This window comes from Rhea americana, unplaced genomic scaffold (assembly GCF_003343005.1).
Source record: "Rhea americana isolate MKP2758 unplaced genomic scaffold, rheAme1 scaffold_354, whole genome shotgun sequence".
Classification (NCBI taxonomy): domain Eukaryota; kingdom Metazoa; phylum Chordata; class Aves; order Rheiformes; family Rheidae; genus Rhea; species Rhea americana.
Window position 1 is genome coordinate 520508 of NW_028186484.1, and position 6695 is coordinate 527202.

Sequence of the window (6695 nt, forward strand, 5' to 3'; positions counted from 1 at the left end):
GCGGGGAGGGGGCGGGAGGGGGCGGCGCGGGCAGGGAGGCGCTGGGGGCAGCCTCCTCGGGGGGTGCAGGGGGAAGGAGCAGGCTGCCGGCGGGTGCAGCACCCCGCGTGTGTCTGGGGCTGCAGCACGGGGGGTGCTGCGGGGCCGCGGCAGCTCCGGGGAGGCGGCCGCGGAGCGAGCTGTGGCGGGCAGCGCCTCCCTGCATGCTCTCGCCCGCGGCCGGCGGAGATTTACGATTATTTGCGCGGGCGCGAAGGCGGCCGTCCGTCACCGGCAGACAGACCCTTGAGCTTGCGGCGTGCCGAGGCGGCCCTGTGCGCCGCGTCCATCCATCAGCGGTGCCGTGGGTGGCGCGTGCTGCCCGGGCTCCCCGGGGCTGGCCTGGCACCGGCGGCCGGTGCCTGCCCGCCGGGGGCAGCTCTGGTGGGGGGCTCGGGGTGGTGCGGGTGGGCGGCCGGCGCTGCGGGCTGTGTTGCCCCAGGGAGGCGCGTGGTGCCGTGTGCCAGGTGTCTTGGCTCTCGCCGGCAGCTGTCTCCGGCTCTCATCACCCGGCCCCGGTTCCGGCAAGCGGAGTAAACAAAGCTGGTTCCCAGCTGCCGGCCCCGGCGGCTCTGCCGGGGAACGCCACGTGGAGCCGGCGAGGCGCTGGCTCCGGAGTGCTTCCCGCGCTTGCCGGGCCACGGGCGGGGGTGTTGCGGGGGGTGCTGAGGCCTGGAGGGTCTGAGCTGGGGCTGGGGTCCACATGCAGTGGCTGGTGGTGATGCAGGGCGGGCAGAGGGGCTGAGCCCCGGTGGCGTGCTGGGATGCCCAGGACCCCATGGTGGGTCCATCCTGCCGCAGCCGGGTACCAGCCCAGGGCCTCTGCTCCCTCGGGCTTTGCCTGTCCCCYGGGGTGAGCAGCAGCGATGCTGGCATGGCTCTGCTGAGGAGGGCCCGGCTGCAGCCGGGCGCTGCCCATGTTGCGATGCTGGTGCAGTCCAGGCTGTAGCCAGGAGCTCCAGCATTGTTGTGCTGCACCGGCGCCCAGGGTGGCATCTGCGTCTGGCACAGCCCGGGCTGAGCACACGTCCGGCTGCTGGTGCACTTTGGCCCCATGTGCGCGGTGCCTGGGGCTGCTGGGGGCACAGGCAGCATGTGTCTGCTTCCTCCTGGAGCCTGAGCAGCCGCCTCTTGGCCAATGCTTTGTGAGCCCTCGTTAGTGCTGTGCTAATTGGCTCTGCCCAGCCTTTGTTGTCTTGGCTGCACTCAGCTGGAGGGAGGAATCAGGTTCACGTTCCCTGGCGGTGCGGCTGCCAGGCTCTCCCATGCCTCCTCACTCTGGGGCTGGAGGGAGCTACGACCTCCCAGCGTGGAGCCTGGGCTGCAAGCTGGGGCTCTGGGGGTGATGGGGCTTTTGCAGCCACTGTTTGGGGGTCTGCATGGGGCAGGGCTGGTGGCCTGGCCTGGCTCTCTGGCAGGAGGCCCTGGAAGGGCCATGGTGGGTTCCTCTGCGCACGCCGGAGCTGCATGGGCACCACGGTGCAGCATGGGCGCCACAGGGAGCAGGTCAGAGGCCGGTCCCCACCGCCTGCTGCTGCTCTGGCAGTTTGTGCATGATCCTGGGGCCGGCTCACCTGCTCACTGCCACCCAGCATGAGCAGGGCACGGTGATGGGGCCAGGCAGCCCCRGCTGGACACGGCCCCGGCGGCATCAGGCCGTGCTGCGCGCTCTGGGAACCGCCGAGCTGAGGTGGCGGGGGAGATCTCTGGCAGCGGGACTGCCTTGCTGACAGCTGTATATGCTTCGTGTCTCTGGGCCGCTGGGGCTCTGGGCAGCATCAGCACAGCCTGTCCAGGCGGGCTGAGGAATGAGACGTGGGACAGCCGTCCCCCGGCGGAGGGGCCAGAGGAAGCGGGAGGTCCTGGGGGCTGCTGGAGGGGGTGCRGGGATGTGAGCAGCGTCAGAGGGGGGCTGGGCCGGAGTGACGTGGGCTCATGTGCTTGCTGCGGGCCCCCCAGCTGGGGCATTGCCCACACCGGGGGACAGGGCAKAGGGCTGCTGCAGCCGGGCTGCAGGGAACATGTGGGCCCCTGGAGGTGCTGGGGTCCTGGGGGAGGCAGGGGACCATGACGAGTCCCTGCATCAGCACCCTGAGGCTCTCGCATGGTGCACCCTGGGAGGGGGTCCAAGCTGGGGAGTGCTGGGGGGCTGAACTTCAGGGCTGGAGGTCGCCTGTTGCAGAAGTGGATGTAGCTGAGGGGGGGGGTGTCAGGCCAGGGCTAGGTTTGGCTGAGCCAGGCAGATGGCTCCTCTCTGCCCCATGCTTGCAGGACGATGCAGCAGGGCCGCGAGGCTCCTCGTGTGCACCCTCGGCTGTGGGGCAGTGCTCCAGCTGCGGGCTGCTTGCCCCCCGGGGCCGCAGCACCTGCGGGGCGGAGGTGTCGGAGTGCARTGGCTGCAGAGCGCTGCGGCATGGGGCACCGTGGGGAGGCAGGACGAGCCGCCCGCACGGGGGCCGATGCAGCAGGGGATCCCCAGGCCGGGAGCTGGCTCTGCCCTGGGTGCTTGCCCCCTCCCAGCAGGGCCGGGGACATCCCCGTGGGTGCCGGGCTTCCCCACTGCGCTGCGTGYGGCGTGGGCTGGGCCCCCCGGGCCGTGCAGTCACTGTTGGCGGGGGAGGCTCGTGCTGCAGCAGCGTTGCATCCCTGGGGGAGTGCGGTGTTTCCGACTGGGATATTTATAGCCACGGGAGCAGCGTGGTGCGGCGCGGTGTGGGGAGCTGCTCCTTTTAACCCTTCCCTGCCTCTCTGCGTGGGACCCTCCCGCCGTGGGGGCTGTAGGTCCCAGGGAGCGAGGGCCGCAGGATGCCATGGTGGCAGTGGAGCCTGGCATGCTCACATGTGCCCGTGGTGCTGGGAGCCAGTGCCCGGCCCCTCTGTGGTGCTAGGCTCCCCTCTGCACCCACCACAGCGCGTTGTGTTGTGCCTGGGGCTGTGCCACAGGCGACGTGCTCGGCGTGAGCCATGCAGCCCCGTGTGCGGTTCTGCAGGAAGTTGGGAGCGGGGCAGAGCTGTGGGAGCCCCATCTGGCACTGCCCGCCCCACATCTCCTGGGTCCTTCATGGGCCCCATGTCTCCTCGGTCCTTTGTGGCACCACGCCGGGGTCCCCTGCCCCACCACATAGCCTGGGGCAGCCCTGGCCTGCAAAACAACTCTGAGTGGGATGCCTTGGGATGTATCAGGAGGTGTCGGATGCTGGCAGGAAGCYGATGGTCCTGCCTGGCCTGAGCCGCCTCGGCGTGATGTGGCCAGGCCCACCGGGTTCCTGCAGCGGAGCTGCGTCCCTCCTGCCTGGCCCGTGCCCGTGTCCTCGTCCCCCGGGTGCAGCCAGGACGGGCCACGCCAGAGCCGGACRCTGCACCCGCTGCTGGGGGCCTCTCCAGGCGCAGCCCTGCGCAGCGCAGCCATCCTCGCCCAGCCCCTGCCGGTGACCTCGCACTTCGTGCTGCAGCATTTCACCCCATGCCTCCTGCTCCAGACAGCAAGGTCGTGCGCTGCTCTGCTCGGCCGCTGCCGCCGTGCCAGAGCCCCCAACGCTCGGCGGGGAGCTGTCCTGATGCAGCTCCTGGGCCTGCTGCCGCGGGTGTTTTTGTGCCGTGTTTGGTCTCGCTAGGCTGTTGGGAACCAGATGATCCCTGAAGCGCTGATAAGTCACTGGGGAGCACAGGAGCGGTGTCTGTGCCGGGACGGTGTCTGCAGCGAGGAGGGCAGATCTGGAGGGGAGCCCCTGCCGCCAGTGCTGACCCATCAGGTTATGTGGAGTCCCAACCGGCTGCCAGTAAATCACAAGGCAGCATGTCACGGACGACAGCTGCATGCAAGGACAGCGCACTGGGAAAGAGAGTGCAAGGAGCCGGCAGCATCAGCCTTTCCTAGCCTGCCTGGCAGATGCTGGTATTTCTTTGTGAGCAGCTCCCTTCCTGCCCACTGCCAGGGCTTCCCTGGCTAGTCAAGCCCTGCCCGTGGCTGCCGTGCTGGCTCCATCCCTGCACCGTGCTGGTGGTGGGGGCTTGTGCGCAGAGCGTTGTGGACCTGTCAGCCTCCTCCGAGGTGCCCTGGTCCAGCCCTGCTGCCTTGGGTCTCCCTGGCTGCCCTGGGGGTTGTGCCAGGGAATTCCTGCCCTTGCCGCACCGCTGGGGCAGGAGGATGATGGAGCAGCAGAGTGCGAAGGAGCTGGCAGCTCCGTAGAGCTGCTGCCCTGGCGGGGTCCCGGCAGTGGGTGAGCACAGTGCAGCAATGCCTGGGGGCTGAGGCACCTACTGCCAGTGTCCTGCCCTTGGCAAGTGTCCTGTGGGGATGTCACCTTCAGGTGCTGCATGGGACAGGGAACACCTATGGGTTTGTGCATGGGGGAACGTGAACTGGTGACACGTCCGGGGTTCCCACACCCTACATGTGTTAGGGTCACAGCATCAAAGTGCAGTGCAGGAGGGAGTCCCCGTGGGTTTCTGCATGGGGACACCATGGTGATGCAGTGGTAACGGCTCAGGGCATCCCGGGCATGGAGGCCGCAGCAGCAGGGCAGTGCCCAGGCTGGGCCACATTGCCTGTGTTGATGTGGCAGACCCCGGGGAGGCCGTGCCCTGGGAAGGGGCTGTGCAGCACAGTGCTCTGGGATGTGGTATAGGTGTGCGAGGTGCAGTGCTGTGCACTTTGTGGTGTGGTGCCGTGCACGGTTGAGGCACTGTGTGGTGCCATGCAGGGTGCTCAGTAACAGTGTGGGGCATGTTGAGGGGTGTGGGGGGCAGGACATAGGGTGCACTGTGCAGTGCACACTGCATGGTGCCCAGTGTGGGCTGTAGGGATGCACAGCATGTGGGGTGTGTGATGCAGTGTGGGGAGCACGGTGCAGTGTGGGGTGCAGAGCGTGGTACTGGTTGTGGGCTGCATGGCATAGGACATACTGTGCAGAGCAGGGTGCAGAGCGGGGTGCACAGCACGGTGCTATGGAGGGTGTGCATTGGGGTGTAGGGTGCACAGCGTGGTGCAGTGTGTGCAGTGCAGGGGATACGGTGGGGGGGCAGTGCGCATGGTGTGGGGTCAGGCACGCCATGCGGTGTGTGCCATGCCTGGGGCCTTGCGTGGAGCCTGGGGTGAGGTGGGATGTGCAGTGTGGGAAGCATGGTGCAGGATGCATGGTGTGGTGCCGGGTGCACGTGTGGCGCAGTGAGGTGAATCGGATAGGAGCGCATGGTGTGTGGTTTGGAGCGTGGGGCAGATGCCTGGGCTGGTGTGGGGTGTATGGTGCTGGGTGCGCAGGGTGGTGCGTGGTGCCGAGGCAGTGCGGGGTGGGCAGTGCAGGGTGTGGGGTGCGCCGTGTGGGGTGCACTGCACAGGGTGCGGGGTGTGCAGTGTCCAAGGCGGGGCGCAGTGCGGGGCGCAGTGCCAGGGCAGTGTGGGGTGCGGGTACACGGCGTGGGGTGGGGTGCCCGGCGGTGGTGCATGCCCCAGGGACAAGGTGCGGTGCGYCGTGCACCGCCCGGCGCTGCCCGGTGCCCGGCGCCGCTCGGCGCTGTCACCTGCTGGCCAAGGGAGGCAGCGCAGCCCCGGGGACCGAGCAGGGGTGCGGGGTTTGGAGGGTGCGGGTGTGCATGGGGGATTGGGGTGCAGGGCTGATGGGTGCGAAGTGTGTGCATGGATTTGGGGTGCAGGCCGGGGTGTGAGGGCCTGGGTGCAGGGCTGGGGTGTATGTGTGCAGGTTTGGCATGCAGGGCTGGGGTGTGGGATGTGTGGGAGTTTGGGGTGCAGGGTGAAGTGTAAGGATTTGGGGTGCAGGACCCGGGATGTGTGATGTTTTGCGGTGCAGAGCTGTGGAGGCACAGGATGTGTGAGGGTTTGGAGTGCAGGGCCAGTGGTGTGAGTGTGTGGATCTGGGTGCAGGGCAGGCAGATGCAGGGGTGGGGGGGGCAGCCACCCTGGGCACCTCCATGGGCATGGGGCAGCACGGCTGAGTGCAGCCGGGGGAAGGACACTGCGTGTGGGCGCTGTGCAGGGCTGGGGAATTCTGTGTGGTGCAGGGTGATGCTGTGCAGGACTGTGCGACGGTGTACGGGACTGGGCAATGCTGTGCAGGTCTGGGTGACACTAGTGCGGGGTGATGGTGTGCAGGGCTGGGGGATGATGTGCAGGGCTTGGTGATGCTGTGCAAGACTGGGTGACGGTATATGGGACTGGGCAATGCTGTGCAGGTCTGGGTGACACTGCAGGGCTGGGGGATGGTGTGCAGGGCTGGGGGATGGTGTGCAGGGCCGGCTGATGCTGTGCAGGACTGGGCGACGGTGTACGGGACTGGGTGATGCTATGCGGGTCTGGGTGACGCTGTGGTGCTCGGTGATGGTGCGTGGCACTGGAGGATGTTATGCAAGGCTGGGCAATGCTGCGCAGGGCTGAGGGATGCCCTGCTGCAAGAGGGCTCCATGCGGCCCTTGCACCTCCCCCCGGCAGGCACCGAGCTGCCCGCCCGGAGGTGACCGGGGGCTCCCTGCCCCCCGCTCTGCACCTCCATCGGGGCGTCTCCGATCCCGCGCCCCGACGGCCGCCCCTCTGCGGCGCCCCGCCGGGCACCCCGCGGCGCGGCCCCGCGGGCCCCGTGTCGCTCGGGCCGTCCGAGGCGCCGCTGCCCGCAGCCATATTTAGGCATAAAGCCGGCGCGCTC

The 6695-nt window shown here is 68.5% G+C and overlaps 1 protein-coding gene across 1 annotated transcript in view; it reads left to right on the top strand.

The window, feature by feature from the left end:
- Positions 1–6695, top strand: part of KCNH2 (potassium voltage-gated channel subfamily H member 2) — a 31835-nt gene that overhangs the window by 1952 nt on the left and 23188 nt on the right. The window lies entirely within an intron of this gene.